Consider the following 17,399-nt stretch of genomic DNA (forward strand, 5'->3'; position numbering starts at 1 on the left):
CTGAGTATTGCACTGAGTAACACTAACACTTGCTGAATTGCATGCAGCCATTATTGAACTAACTTTATTTACATGTCCCCAGAGAGGGCAACAGAGATGGCATTATAACAAAATATTCAGATCTTGCAATGTACTACACTCCCTCCCCACTAGAAAAAAATTACACATGTAAAATAGTACATGTACATAACTTCCCAGAATACAATATGACTAAACCAACATCAACAATATCTGAAATTTAACAAATTGAGTTTCATATTTTTTGCTACTGTAATTACAACCAAAACATATATGACCAATACTACCAGAGTAAGTTGCACGTAAAAATGATTCTTCACACCAGTATGTATAATACAAAAATATTATCATTTGGCAAGAAGTAATGAAAACAACAACTTATTTCTTCTTCCTTTCTACCTACTTTCAATTCACCTATCTAGAGTTTTTCTCTTTCTGTCTGCGTATCTCCTTCCATTTCCATTAGCATGAATCTGCTCTCTCAACATCTCTGACTGTGTCAAATCTGAACTTTGACTACCAACTCCACTTCATAGTTGGGACTATGGCATCGATTGAATTGCCTTAATCAAAGATCTTGACGCACTTTGCTATCCTGGTGGATTCTGTAATACCAGCAAACTTTCAGTTTCTTTGCAACTTTCACTTTCTTTCTGACTTTCACTTTGGGCTGTAGGAGGAATTTGGACTGTAGGAGGTTTCTCCTGCTCTCCCTTTGTCAGATTTCCTCTTTCAAGCCTGCGATCTACATGACACTCCAATCTTCACTAGATATGTGAATGCACCTGGTCTCTTTACAACAACTCCAGTTACATACTTCTGCTTATCACTTCGATGCTTTTTCACCATGAATTTCTAACCAACACTGAACTCTAAGTTTCATGCCTTGTGTATCATGACTCATCTTTACTTTGTCTTGCTTTTTGCTTACTTTGCTACTGATATCAGGCTAAAGCAAATTAAACCATGTCCTCAGAGCATATTTAAACACTAACTCATAATGTGAGCAACCTGTTGCAGACTGTGAGGTTATTCTGTAAGAGAACAAAAAATTGTCTATCCTCTATTGAAGAGAAACATGGAAATTACTGCCTAGCTTGTCACCTGGAAAATACTTCTGCAATGATATCTTCACAATCTGTACACTTCTTTCTGTAGGGTGATATGACAGTATTAAAGTGTGTTTGACTCCATTCTTACTCAGAAATATCTCAAACTCTTCAGAGGTAAACTGCGGACCATTATCTGACACCAACATCTCTGCCAACCCATAAGCTGCAAACCAGTTTCTCAAATCCTCAATAGTTTTGGCACTTGTAGTATTGGGCATAGACTCAACATTTATCCACATGCTATGGCTATTGAACAAAACAAAGTACTCTTTCCCTTCCACTTCACAAAGAAGTCGACATATACCGCTTTCCCAAGGTTTTCCTTGTGTTTGACCACGAAATTAAAGGAACCTTGGTTGGATCATTTCTCATTCTGAGACACACCATAATTCTTCACCAACTCTTCAATATCTCTACTTTACCCTTGCCTACCAAAAATAGCTAATGCTTTCATAAGGACTATCCCTGTGTGCTCTTGATGATGTTCCTTAGCAGTTTCTCTAAATCTTGATGGAATAATGACTCCTAACCGCCATTGGAGACAGAAATTAACTGAGTGTAGATCATGGCCATGTGTGAAAAACTCCTGCAATTTCTCATCATCACACTCTTTAGGCATGCCATTCATGACATAATTGAGCACTTTACTGAGCACCACTTCCTTGCGAGTTTCTTCACTAATTTCTCCACCAGACGCTAGCATGCCATTTGTGTATGTAACATAATTTACAGGTAACTCAGTGGCTAAAAATCAGTCTACATGGGAAACCTCAACAGAATGTCCACATTAGTATGATCTGCTAACTTATGATATTTAAATCTCGTACTGATGGCTAATTCTATCATTTGGCCCTCCTTGCTCAAAGACCACTTTGTGTTCTTGAAGCACTTCCTCAATGTCAGATGTACTTCTACTGATTCCTACCATAAATAACTGAGCCCAGTTTAACTGTATCTTCTTAAGCCAATTCCTTTCCATACCCACAGTGACAGGAAAGTTTCTTTAGTTTGAGAATGTAATCTGCAACAGTCTCACTTGGCAACTGCTTCCTTTCACGGAATGCAACTCAGTGCAATCTCATTCCTAGTCGTGCCATAACAGGAGTCCAGAATCTCATTAATTTCACAAAAGTCCATAGTACTGGGGTTTCACAGGCAACATTGGTTAGGCAGCACCTCAAGAGCATCTGGCCGCATCATGGTGAGGTAAACATTTACTTTATCCTCATTTCCTATTCTATTCACTTTCAGCCAAATATGTAGTTTTTGTTTGTAATTACACCACTCCCCTTTGTTAGGTTGAATTCCCTCATTGGCTTCAGTGCCATTTTTCAATTGGGTACCATGCTGACTCACTGTGTACCTGAATACAACGTGCACACACTGAGCAACCTGTCAAATTGCTCAACCTTCCTCAAAACAAACTTTAGAAGTTCCAAAAATGTGTCACATTGTTCTTCAGTTCTTAATTTCTCAAATGACATGTGAAAAATAATTCCAGCCTGGCCTCTTCATCATTTTTCTGTTGTGTATTGCATGGAGTAAGACAAACTTGCTCAACTGCATTATTTACACCTGCCCAACAGAGAGGGCGGCAGAGAAGGCAATATATTAAAATACTCAGATCTTGCAATATACTACAACCATTGTGGAGTTTTATGCATGGACTACTTCAATGAATTTAGCTTATGATTAAATGTGGCTGTACAGATTGGTAAAATTATAAATTTACATAATAACATATTAATAACACTGTCTGTTTCAATGGTCTTAAAACAGCCAAAAGATGCACTATCACAGAAATGCTATTTTCTGTTGGCTAACTAGAATGAAATAGTAAGTATTTCGCTTTGGCTCATTATAAAGTACAAAAGAGGTATACTAAGGAAGAGAGTTCTACACAGAACATCTATCCCAAAGTATTCACAGCCAGCAGCTCTAAAGCATGTAACAGATTAATAAAGGGTGACTGAGGAAATACCAGTAAGTGTGAAAATATTGATATCTCTTGAGAATATATAGGATTGTGTGGCATTAAGTCAATTATATTTCCCCTATAATCCTACAGTGTAAACAGCCTGTAATGCAATTACACTAATATCTCTCTGTGTTGCCAACCGCTGTCAGGTCCACAGGAAAAACGAAAATCTAAAAAAAATACAAGAAATGTTATTCTAAAAAATACCAGGGAGAAATTTTAGGCTATTAATATAACTGAGTGAGTTCAAGTTACACGTTAAACCACAAGCTAATCAAACAATATCTTTGTCTGCACAAAAACCTTTAGCACAGCAACAAAAAAGATATTTGCAGTCTAAAAGTGAAGCATAAAACACCAGCATGGCTAGTTGGGCTGAAAGGCTTGTTTCAGTGTAGTGAATTCTATTAATGGAGCACAAGGTGCCTTCATTAAAACGTCAATTAACTTTGATGAAGGATCCCAACCCACAAAAGTTGACCTATCTTTCTATTTCAGATGCTGATGAGCCTGGATTCAATTTTCAGCTTTTCTTTGGAGACATGTTTTAGAAATTAAAACATAGAGGAAGCCATTTGATCCATCATGCCTGCACCACTATTATCTATTCTAATCTCAAAAATACATAGGCATGAGCAGCAAACTCAGACTAAACAAGTATGGTCCTAAATGGAATAAGAAAATGAGAAGGACCACACAAAAAGAGAGACAAAAAGAGACCAAAAAGTGACAGAGACAAAACATGACTAAAACAATGTGCTGGATTTTTAATTGGCGGCGGGGTCAGGATCAGATGCAGGTGTGATTTAAAAATTGCGTTTCTATGGGGAGTCGCTATACCAATGTCTCTGGGGGACACCTCAATTTTCATATGGACATATGAATTAGGAGCAGGAGTAGGTCACTCAGCCCCTTGAGTCTGCTCCACCATTCAATAAAGCTGATCTGAATGTAACCTCAACCCCACATACCTACCTACTCCTGATAACCTTTCACCCCCTTGTTAATCAAGAATCTATCTAGCCCTGCCTTTAAAATATTTAAAGACTCTGCTTCCACCACCTTTTGAGGAAGAGAGTTCCAAAGACACACAACCCTCAGAAAAAAATTCTCCTCATCTTTGTCTTAATTAAGCGACCCCTTATTTTTAAACAGTGAGCCCTAGTTCTAGATTCTCCCACAGGAGGAAACATTCTCTCCACATCCACCCTGTCAAGACCCCTCAGAATCTTAAAGGTTTCAATTAAGTCACCTCTTACTCTTCTAAATTTCAGTGGATACAAACCTAACCTATCCAGCCCTTCCTCATAAGACAACCTGCCCATTCCTGTTATGAGTCTAGTAAACCTTCTCTGAACTGCTTCTCATGCATTTACATCTTTCTTTAAATAAGGAGATGAGTACTGCACACAATACTCCAGATGTGGTCTCACCAGTGCCCTGTGTAATTGAAGCATAGCCTTCCTACTTTTTTAATCAATTCCCTTCACAATAAACGATAACATTCTATTAGCTTTCCGAATTACCTACTGTAACCGCATATTAACCTTTTGTGATTCATGCACTAGGACACCCAGATCCCTCTGAATCACACTTAGATAATAAGCTTCCTTTTTATTCTTCTGCCAAGATGAACGATTTCACATTTGCCCACATTATACTCCATTTGCCAGTTCTTTGCCCACTCACTTAACCTATCTATGTCACTTTGTAGCCTCCTTACATCCTCTTCACAATTTACTTTCCTACCTATCTTTGTGTCATCAACAAATTTAGCAACCATTCCTTCGGTCCCTTCATCCAAGTAATTTATATAAATTGTAAAAGTTGAGGCCCCAGCACTAATTCCTGTGGCACGCCACTTGTCATATCCTGTCAACCAGAAAAAGACTCATTTATGCCAACTCTCTGCTTTCTGTTAGCTAACCAATCTTCTATCCATGCCAATATGTCACCCCTTTCCCCATGAGCTTTTATTTTCTGAAATAACCTTTGATGTGACACTTTATTAAATGGCTTCTGGAAATCTAAGTATAGTACATTCACCGGTTCCCCTTTATCCACAGCACATACGACTCCTTCAAAGAACTCCAATAAATTGGTTTTGTATAAGGGAAATCATGTTTAACCATGTTGACTCTGCCTGATTGCCTTGAATTTTTCTAAGTGCCCTGCTATAACATTTTTAATAATAGCTTCTAACATTTTCCCTATGACAGATTTTAGGCTAACCGGCCTATAGTTTCCTGCTTTCTGTCTCCCTCCCTTTTTGAATAAAGGAGTTATATTTGCTATTTTCCATTCTAATGGAATTTTGCCCAAATCTAGGGAATTTTGGAAAATTAAAACCAGTGCATCAACTATCTCACTAGCCACTTCTTTCAAGACCTTAGGGTAAAGTCCAACTGGACCTGGGGACTGGTCAGCCCGCAGCCCCAACAATTCGCTCAATACCACTTCCCTGGTGATTGTAATTTTCCCACGTTCCTCCTTCCCTTCCATTTTCAAATGGATGGAGGGCGGGGAGCACAAGGAAACCCTCCCTGAGGAGTTTGTTAATGGGCCAGCGAGGAAGGTTGGGCAATTTTCAACGCCGAATCGGCAAATCTGAACAGTCCGGTGCATGATACTGCGCAGCTGTCGTGTTCAATGCGGGGAGAACTGAAAGTTTATTTTTGAATGATGGAAAGTTTCAGGACCTGGGGGAGCATGCGCCGGATTGTGCGTATTTACCTTTACTTTGGCTGTATGGAAACTTTTATTTGTGTTAACACTGCTGGCGCTTTGAGGAGTTGCCTGCTTTCTTTGGAAAGGTAGTGATAGGCCCCACAGTACCTGTCATCTGCCTTTTCCACTCACATGCCGCTGGCTGCCCTCACCTCCTGGAGATGCTCGGCACCAGTAATTAGGCGCCAAATTCACCTTCTGCCCAAAATAACATCACGAGAGCAAAGTAATGGTGGTGCGGGGTTGGGTTCTGGAATTTATCTGGATATCAAGTTCCTGACCCCGCATTGAAAATCCGGCCCAACATTACAATACAACAATAGCAAGGAAGAGGTGAGAATATTGAATGATTATTGAAAGTTGTGTACATGTAGGTTTGAAACTGTGACAACATGAATAGTCCAAATGATTACTGCCTAAAAATACTACAATGATAAAATTTAGGACTCCAATATAGGTAAGATAAAAATTCGAGACAAGCTGATAAGTCTTAAAACAATGAAATCTCCCAGTATGTCTCGGGACCATATCCAAAAGGGTACCTTACCTCTCCAAAGGACTCCAGCTTTAGACCTTCACCAGGGGCAGGATTTTCAGGTTGTCAGGCGCGCGGGCGGGCCTGAGAGTGGCCAGGAAATGGCCCACCACCTGCGATCAGCCCCCGACTGCAATTTCATGCTGGCTGGCCAATTAATGGCCAGCCAGCATGAAAGGCGTGCTGAGGAGCTCAGCGCTACCAGGGTGGGGGTGGAGGAGTGCAAGCGCAAAAGTCTGCGCATAAGCGGGAGAGCGTGCACTGAAAGCAGGGAGCTGCCTCAGGGAGCTGAAGAATTTTAAACCAATAAAGTTTTTTAAAATCAGGAAAAATGTACATCCAGCAGATTCACTCACCTTAACGTATATATTTGAAAAATTCTGCCCCAAATTTTTTATTTTTAAAAATTTAATTATGGAAACCTCATTCCGCCTGCAGATGAGGTTTCCTTAAAAAAATGCAAACGCTGCCTGTCTGATTCGCCTGCCTGCCAACTGTAATGTTGGATGGGCAGCGAAAAATACAGGTTAATTAATTGATTAATGGCCTTAACAGGCCTCTTAATTGTCGGCGGGTGTGCTGCCGACTCGCCTGCGTGCCCACTGACCGAAACATTGTAGGGATGCTTGCACGGCATCATCGCACACTATTTCACACGCAGGCATGGCGGATGCACACCCGCAAGCCGAGTGGAAAATCCTGCCCCATGTGTAAAGTGCACAAGTCGTCTTTTGGACATCCCACCAGAAAAAAATCAGATCCTGAGGCAGCTGCACTTGAACATATGTAGCTGCCTCTCATTAGAATCCACCCCCATTTTCCTGCTCCTGCCCCGACCCCCATTGAAAATGGTAGGTGCCATGTTGGGGGCAAAACTCCAGATTCGGTCCCCCAGAGTCATTTTCATAATGGCGGAGAGCTTTTCTGTCTTTACGAAAATTCAGACCATAGAGTTTGAGTTGACTCACTGCTCAACATGTCCAACCAATGCAGAGTAACAATTAACAAAGCTAATGGAATGTAGAAACTTCATAACTTAAAACCAAAATAAAAGTCAGAGGGGGTTGTGATCAAATTGTACAGTATTCTAGTCAGATTGTACCTTGAATATTGTGTCCAGTTGTGCTTGCTGAGAAACAAGGCAGACAATCGAGCACATTCAATGCAGACGTGAAATTAGACTAATCCTTAGTGCCAGTGGTCTGATATAAGGAAAGAAGTGCAGAGACTTACACATTTCAGCCTGGAAAACTGTGTGGCAGAGGTAATTTTATAGATATAAATATAATCAATGTTATGTAAGAGGTTGATATGCAATACATTTTAAAATCCACTGGGAAAGTAAGAGAAAGGGACACAGGTTTAGACTTGTGAAAATAGCTTTAGGATTGATATCAGGAGGTGGTACTTCAGCTGGGAGTGATCAACATTTGGAATGGATTTCTGGGCAGAGTGGTGAAGTCATTTAAAAAGCAAAAGGGTTCTTAATTTATGAATTGAGATGGACTGAAAGGTATTACTTAACCATAAACATTTTGTTGTATTTTAAAATTCTTATCCAGTTCTCCTTTAAATAATGTTATGTCTACTTGGACAGCCACCTGTAGTAAAGCTTTTCAAGTTTCAAAAACCTACAGTGCGAAAAAGATTATTCTAACTTCCCCTTTCATTCTTCTAAATCCTGGGTTTATGTTCCCTTATTTCCAAGTCACCAAGCAAGTAAACAATTTTTCAATGTAATGTTTCAAAAGTCTTTATACTTGTTTTAAGAATTGATGCCTACCTTCTCAACTACTGACTTATTGCCCTTGCATCTATGCTTTAAAATGTTGTGGAACTGCTGTTAAATCTTAAACTGAATATTAACACGGTTCTGGCCTGGTTCGTGATTACCACCAGTAGAGTTTCTAGCATGGTCTCTAACTGCCAATATGGAACCATGACAAAAGACTGATGGCAAATATTACATACCTGTTAACAAAAGAAGAAAGGGTCTTAGCCAATCTACCTGTGGTGAGATACATAGATAAAGAAATGCATTTGTTCCTTCACATACTATCATACTGACGCATCTTGGGAAATTATATACATTGCACATGCTCAGACTATATAATCCAAATTCTTCACATAGTCTTAGCTATGGGCAAAATTATCAAGGTTCAACCCAAGCTTTTATTAGAGGCTAGTTAAAAACTTAAATGAAGGTATTAAAAAAAGATAATTCCAATGGTTAAATATATTCACAATATTGAGAAATACATCACATTTGAATTTTCAAAATTTCATTTATCCCTTATTTTGGACATTAAGAATTTCAGTTACTGAAAAAAAATGTGCATGAAAATAATTTTCTGCAATATTTTGGAACCTAGTGGCCAAATTGCACTATCACAAAGTAATATACTCCCATAATAAAACAGAATGATTGCATGTGACAGGCTGTGAAAAGGAAGCAAGACAATTTTAACATTGAAAATATTGAGCACAGCACCATATCACAGGTATCACAGGTACTCGTTGAGTTACAGCATAGGAACAAGCCATTTGGCCCAACTGTCTATACAGGCTTCGCACGAGTTTCCTCCTGCCCTATTTAATCTAACCCTATCAGCATATCCTTCTATTCCTGTCTCCCTCAGGCACTTAGCTTCCCCTTAAGTGCATTTATGCTATTTGCCTCAAGAACTCCTTGAGGTAACGAGTTCCATGTTCTTACCACTCCTTTGGTGAAGAAGTTTGCCTTGAATTCTCTATTTGATTTATTAGTGACTATCTAATATTTATGAACTTTAGTTTTGTACTCTCACATAAGAGGAAACATTTTCCCTATGTCTTCCCTTTCAAACCCTTTCATTTTCTTACATGCCTCTATCAGGTCACCCTTCAACCTTCTCTTAGAGAAAAGAGCCCAGCCTGTTCTGCCTTTCCTGATAAGTGTTTCTTCTCAGTTCTGGAATAATTCTTGAGAATCTTATTTGCACCTACATCAATGGCTCAATATATTTTTTATAATATGGCAACCTACACTGTATTCCAAGCGTGGTCTAATCAGTACTCAATACCAATTCAACGTAACTTTGTGTTTTTAATTTTATTCCCCAAGAAATTAATCCCAGTGCTTGGTTTTCCTTTTACATGGCCTTATTAACCTGCATTGCTTCTTTTAATAATTTGTGTATTTGTATTCTGGATCTCTTTGCTCCCTTACCTTATTCAGGCTTATTATGCAAACAGTGTTAGCTTCCTTATGCAAAATGCACCAAATTTTCAACAAAATGCTGCTCCATCTGCCAAAATTAATGTAAGTGATACGTTCTTGGATTTTATTGGGACTTTGAGGATAAAATTTCATAGCAATCTGTTATTCTAACTATAAAGAGTGGTCTTTTTAACATGTCCTTTTAGCTATGTATTTAATTTATTTGACTTAACATTTTCAAAGTTAGGGATATGCAGCAAAATTGTATGCAATATATACCAGATTGAGTTCAATATCTGATATTTACAGGAAGGAGCAAAGAGCAGAGAACCCATAGTATGAAAGTATAACCATGGGCAGAATTTTGTGCCTGTTGGGCGGGCTCGACCCATTCTCCAGTGGGCGGGGAGCCGGTCCCCGCCAGCGATCGGGGCCACACCGCCATTTTACATGGGCGGGCCAATTAAGGCTCACCCAGCGTGACATCCGGCGGGAAGCGCTATGCGCTTCCTGTACGGATGGTGGCGGGGGGGGGGGGGGCGGATTCCCTAAAAGCGAAAGTGCATGTGCACGAAAGAGTGCATATCTCCCTGAGGCTAAATGCAGCCTCAGGGAGATCGCTTCCACTTTGAACAATATTAAAAATAGGAAAAAAAAAATCCATAACATGTCCCCCTCATGTGACAATGCCAAATGAGATGGGACATGTTCATAATTTACAGATTAACTTTATTAAAATTTTTTACACCTTGCATGAAACCTCATCCCACCTGTGGATGAGGTTTCATGCTTTCTCTATTTGCCGCCGGGGCTCCTGGCCTGCCCACCAACCTTAACATTGGACGGGAAGGTCCTTTAATTGTTTAAATGATCCTGTCAATGACCTCAATTGGCCAATGACAGGTTGGCGGGCCCGCAGCTGATTTTGCTGCGGGCCCGCCTTCCTGAAAATTTAAACGAGGCGTGATGACGTCGGGGGTTCCACCCAACGTCACCGTGCGTCATTTTATGCATCGGCGAGTGGGGGGCCTCCTGCTCGCCGACAGCAAAATTCTGCCCCATGTGTCTTCAGACCTCTGTCCCTTCATGTCGTTCTGTCATTCACACTAGCTATTCATCTTTCTTTCTCCATCACAGTCTCTCTCTCGCATCTTATCTCTCTCATGTCTCTGTCTCACAGGTTATTAAATTGTTTATATTTTTATCAACAAAATATAAGGGATATTTAGAAGCTTTTTGTTTGCTCACAAAATTCAACTTTCTTTATAAAATAACTCAATTTAGAATGAGGATTGATTAATCACTGTATATCTCTCTTAGATTAACATACATTTTGAGGTTTCTAGAGTATTTCTACAAAAACAACAAATAGATTTGTTTGCGTCTTAGAGAGAAGCATTATAATATTTGGTTTGTACTGGGGCATCCTGAAAATTGTGCACATGGCATTCATTGAGAATGCAGGATCTGCCTTTACCTCACAGAATTAACTCTAATGGCAAAAATATCAAGTCTAAACTTAGGCTTTTGGTGAGGCTTTCAAGTATGATCATAAATGAAGCTATTTAAAGACAATTTCATTGTTGTATTTAATCATGTTATTATAAAATATACATTTTAAAAAAGTTGTTTAAAAGCTAACGTTAGACATTAGAAATTCAAGTTACTGAGAAAAAATGACAGGCAAAATTTATTTAAAAAGCATTTTGAGTGATTTGATTGGTTACTGTTGACCCATTGTGAGGAATGCCATGGGATATATAACTTTGTCAGGGTACTGCTAAAATTCAACTCAAGCTTTAAATTTCCAATTGAATATGTATGTGCAGATGGTAAGTATCTTATTTTCAATCGCAACTTCATTTTTCTAATAACATCATTGCCACAGTTTATCTGCAACATCCCATGTTTAGCATTTTTACATCCCAGTGTACAGTGAATTGCATGTGAATTGCACTCCAGAGTCAGCTCATCAGACAACATAATCTATTTTCCAAAAGTTTGAATGTTTTCCAATCACATTTCAGTTACCCACTCAACAGCTGCATTTATGCTTTGGGGGCAGGAAACAGGTCTGTGGCCAGATCCCGAACCTGCCCCTGGGGAAAAACAGTGACTCTTTAGAATTTTGATTGGGGTGGCTCCCTTGAGTTGCATGGGGACAGGTTCCCTGTCCAATTAAGGGTAGCAGGCGGGTTCTCAAAGCTGAAGGGCCAATCAGAGGCCTTCTGGCTTCAGAGTAGCAGCTGGCTGCAATAAACAGTAAGTAACCGAGAGGGTGCTTCAACATGGAGGCGGCCTCTCATCAAAATTTTTAAAAGTTTAAATAAAACACAGAAAAAGCAGCCAGACATCACTGTTGGTGGGGTGGGGGTGGGTTTGGGGGAATCCCTCTACTGGGGCAGTCTTTGGCTGCACCCGTATCCTGGATGGCAGGGAGAGTCAGTAGGTCTGCCTGGGGTGCTGGCCCCTGGCATGTCACTGAGTGCCCACCTCCAGGAAATTTACACGTTTCCCCCCCCACCATTTTGTCTATCCTCAGCTGTCCCATTCTGTCTCTCCTCATAGGTCTCATTTTGTTTCTCCTCACAGCCCATTTTGTCTCTCCTCATATATCTCACTCTGCTTTTCTCAAAAGTCCCATTCTGTCTCTCCTCACATGTTCCACTCTGTGGTAGAGAATTTCAAAGATTCACAAACCTCTAAGAGAAGAAATTCCTCCTCATCTCCATCTTAAATGTTATTCTGGAACTATGCCCTCTAGTTGTAGATTATTCCCCCATAAGAGGAAACATCCTCTCAGCATCTACCCTGTCAATGCCCCTCAGAATTTTATATGTTTCAATCTGATCACCTCTCATTCTTCTAAAGTCGAATCAGTATAGGTCCAACCTGCTCAATCTTTCCTCATAAACCCTTCAACCCAGGAATCAGCCTAGTGAACTTTCTCTGAACTGTCCCCAATGCAACTGTACACCTCCTTGTGTAAGGCGACCAAAACTGGACATAGTACTTCAGATGCAGTCGCACCAATGTCCTGTAGAGTTGTAGCAAGACTTCCCGATTTTTATATTCCATCCTCGTAATAATGGCAACATTCCATTTTCCTTCCTAATTACTTGCTGTACCCACATGCTAACATGTTTTGTGTATGAGGACATCCAGATCCTTCTGTATTGCAGCATTCTGTAGTTTCTCCCCATTTAAATAATGGCCCGGATTTTCACTCGGAGTCGGGAAATTTCCTGGCTCCTCGAAACCAACCCAGGACAAAGAAGCCTGGAAGGTCGGATTTTCATTATGAGGGCAGGGGCAGGCTGGATTAAAAGCTGGGTCCCCCACTCCCAGAACGAGTGAAGAGGCTGTTAGGTGCGGAGGTGGGCTGGGTGGAAGGCCTGCCTCTGTGCACCAGCACTTCGCTGAAGGTATTTGAAAAATGAATAAAACAAAAAGCATCCCTCCAGTCCTCACCCCCCATGCCCCATACATGCCAACCTATGCTACCTCATATTGTCTACCAACTGCCCATGGCCCCTCATAGCCGCTATGGCACCCAATGTCCCTCTACCCACCCCCATGGCCCCACAAACCTCTATGCTACCCAATGTCCCTCTACTATACCCCATGCCCTCTCATATCCCTTATGCTACCTAACACCCATCTACCCACACCATGGCAACTCATATCCCCATGCCACCCTCTGCGCTCTACGCACACCCATGGCCCCTCATACCCCTTATGCAAACCCATGCTCTCACTCATCACTTTGACCCTTTATAGCACCTATGACAACTTATGCCAACACCTGCCCACCACCCTTTGCCCTTACACCTCCATGCCAATTCACCTAGTATCCATCATGAGTGAACCTTGGGAGCCATGCTGACATAAAATAAAGTCACTTGTCTATTGATGACCTCGCTCCTTTTTAAAAAACACCTACATTGATAAAAAAGATACATTTAATACATTGAAATTCTTCAGCCACACTCTCATGAAACAAACATTTCTATTCTATAACCACTTGGAGCTGTCAATCAAACTGCTCACTTAACAGGCACCCCACTGTGATAATGTTAGGTTGTAAAATCAGTCATGCAGTACAAATCCTATAATGATAACCCTCAGGCTTATGTCAACAGACAAAGTGAAATGGCAAGCACTGATTTTTTAAAACTCCATGCTTTTAAAAAAAAATTAAAGCATTTGAAGACCAGCAGAGTTAAATCCCTTGACAGCTTTGACAGTTCCAATGACTTTATGTAATTTTTACACACAATCATATCTACTTTTAAAATCCCAAAGGGCACCTGACCTCTCCCAGCTGCGGTGCCTTACCTCTCCCAAAGGTATCTGGATCCATAACCAAAGCATAGGTATACCTTAAAAAGCAAGGTATATCTTACCCAAAGCAAGCTATACCTTACCTCTCTAAAAGGATACCCTAGCTATCCAAATGAGTCCAGAGTTTTCAGACCTGCTCCTACTAGGTCTAATCTGCACACTTCAGTTTTCAGATACCTACCTCACCAAAATCACACAGCTGCTGATTTACATGGGCAGCTGCTTCCCTGGACCATGGATGTGAAATTTAGAACACATCCCCATTCCCCCCTGCCATGTGAAAGTGGCGAAGGCCAGGTTCGGGGGTGGGACTTCCAGGCTCAGGTCTTTGCCAACATTTTTGCACAGTAGGAGGGACTCTCCATAGAGTCATAGAGGTCTACAGCACAGAAAAATGCCCTTCGGCCCATTGAGTCTGCGCCGGTCAAACAAGTGCCTAACTATTCTAATCCCATTTTCCAGCACTAGGCCCATAGTCTTGTATGCCATGGCATCGCAAGTGCACATCCAAATACTGCTTAAATGTTATGAAGGTTTCTGCCTCTACCACCCTATCAGGCAGTGAGTTCCAGATTCCCACCACCCTCTGGGTGAAAAAATTCCTCACATCCCCTCTAAACCTCCTACCCCTTACCTTAAATCTATGCCCCCGGTTATTCATCCCTCCACCAAGGGGAAAAGTTCCTTCCTGTCTACCCTACCTATGCCCCTCATACTTTTATATACCTCAGTCATGTCCCCCCTCAATCTCCTCTGCTCCAGGGAAAATAACCCCGGTCTATCCAATCTCTCCTCATAATTAAAACTCTCCAGCCCAGGCAACATCCTGGTAAATCTCCTCTGCACTCTCTCTAGTGCAATCACATCCTTCCTATAATGCAGATTCCAGAACTGCACGCAATACTCTAGCTGTGGTCTAACCACCATTTTATACAGTTGCAGCATAACCTCCCTACTCTTATATTCTATGCTTTGGCTAATAAAGGCAAGTATCCCATATGCCTTCTTAATCACCTTATATACCTGTTCCACTACCTTAAGGGACCGGTGGACATGCACACCAAGGTCCCTCTGGTCCTCGGTACTTCCCAGGGTCCTACCATTCATCGTGTATTCCCATGCCTTGTTTGTCTTGCCCAAGTGCATCATCTCACATTTATCCGGATTAAATTCCATTTGCCATTGATCAGCCCATCTGACCAGCCCGTCTATATCCCCCTGTAATCTAAGGCTATCCTCTTCACTATTTACCAGCCCACCCCGGCTGGCTTGTAGTTCCCTGGTTTATACCTTCCTCCCTCTTGAATAATGGTACTACATTGGCTGTCCTCCAGTCCTCTGACACCTCTCCTGTGGCCAGAGAGGTATTGAAAATTATTGCCAGCGCCCCTGCTATCTCCTCCCTTGCCTCACTCAACAGCCTGGGATACATTTCATCCGGGCCTGGAGATTTATTTACTTTTAAGCCTGCCAGACCACTTAAAACCTCCTCCCTTTCTATGCTAATTTCTTTAATTATATCACAGTCCTTCTGCCTGATTTCCGTACCCACGCCATCCTTCTCACTTGTGAACACCGACATAAAGTATTCATTTAGAACCCTACCTACATTTTCCGGCTCCACACACAAATTACCACTATGGCCCATAATGGGCCCTACTCTTTCCCTAGTTATCCTCTTACTCTTAATGCATTTGTAAAATAACTTTGGATTTTCCTTTATTTTACCTGCCAATGTTTTTCATGCCCCCTTTTTGCTCTCCTAATTTCATTTTTAATTTCCCCCCTACACATTCTATACTCCTCTAGGGCTTCCGCTGTTTTGAGCCCTCAGTTTCTGCCAAAAGCCTCTCTTTTTCTCTTTATCTAATCCTGTATATCCCTTGACATCCAGGGTTCCCTGGATTTGTTGGTCTCACCCTTTATCTTTACTGGAAGATGTCGGCCCTGTACTCTCCCTATTTCCTCCTTGATTGAGTCCCGCTACTCTGACTGATGGTTACCCATTGCCTCTCCGTCTGCACTTCGGTAAACTGTGGGGTGACCACATCTAAAACGTACTATCCACAAAACTTTCAGCCTCGCGGATGCACCTCAGTGCCTCCAGCTGCCGCTCAAGCTCTGAATCTCGGAGCTCATGTAGCTGCAGCTGGTGGCACTTCCTGCACACGTGGTCGGTCAGAGCGCAAGAAGCGGCTAGGACATCCCACATGTTGCACATGGTACATAATACGGGACTAAGCTGCCCTGCCATGCCTCTAGTTGAAAAGAAAACCCTTACTATAAGTTAAGTACAGTAAAAAGAGTTAAATTATTTATGTACTTTAAATAAAAACTAGAACTCTTACCTTTCCTTAGGTTAATCTATTTTAAACTGGAGAAAAACACTTACCCACTACTCACCAATCAGCTCTCACCATTTGTGACGTAACTTTTTGAAGCTTCCCCGCACTCGCGCTGATTCTGATCTCTCCGCCACACTCTCGCACTATCTTGCGATGTCACTCCATCTGCATAAAAATTCAGGCCACTATGCTGTTTTTCTATTCTTCCTACCAAAGTGGACAACCTCATATTTTCCCACATTATACTCCATCTGCCAAATTTTTGTCAACTCATTTAACCTATTTATATCCCTTTGCAGACTCTTTGTGTCCTCCTCACAACTTGATTTCCTACTTATCTTTGTATTATAAGCAAGTTTGGTTACAATACACTTGCTCTCTTCATCTGTCATTCATAAAGATTGTAAATAATTGAGGCCCCAACTCTGATCCCTTTGGCACCCCACTAGTTACAGTTTTCTGATAATGACCCATTTATCCCATCTCTGTTTCCTGTTTGGTACACAATCCTCTATTCATGGTGATATACTATCCCCAACACCATGAGCTCTTACCTTCTGCATTAACCTTTTATATGGCACCTTATTGAATGCCTTTTGGAAATACAAATATACTACATCTACTGGTCCTCCTAATCTACCCTGCTTGTTACATCCTCAAAGAACTCTAATAAATTTGACAAACACAATTTCCCTTTCATAAAACTATGTTGATTTTCTAAATTTTCTGCTACTACATCCTTAATAACAGATTCTAGCACTTTCTCAATGACAGATGTTAGGCTAACTGCCCTATAGTTTTCTGCTTTCTGTCTCCCTCCTTTCTTGAATACAGATGTTACATTCTTGCTCCTTCTTTAACAGGCCCTTCCTGCCCCTGAACTGGACCAAATGGCTCATCCCTGCATCATTTCTCCTGCTACCGTTTAACTTATTTTGTCGTGCTATTTTTATGTTCACTAGCATTGGGGGTAATTGAGAGATTATTAACTTTGAGATTTTGCTTTGGGATCTTCCTCCCTTGCTCCTGAAATGCTGACTACAAGAACTCAACTCTTTTCCTTCCTAGGTCAGTGGTTCCCACATGGACCATGACTTCTGGCTATTTTCCTTTCCTCCTCAAAATGTTCTGCATCTTCTCA

This window comes from Cetorhinus maximus, chromosome 17 (assembly GCF_964194155.1).
Source record: "Cetorhinus maximus chromosome 17, sCetMax3.hap1.1, whole genome shotgun sequence".
Classification (NCBI taxonomy): Eukaryota; Metazoa; Chordata; class Chondrichthyes; order Lamniformes; family Cetorhinidae; genus Cetorhinus; species Cetorhinus maximus.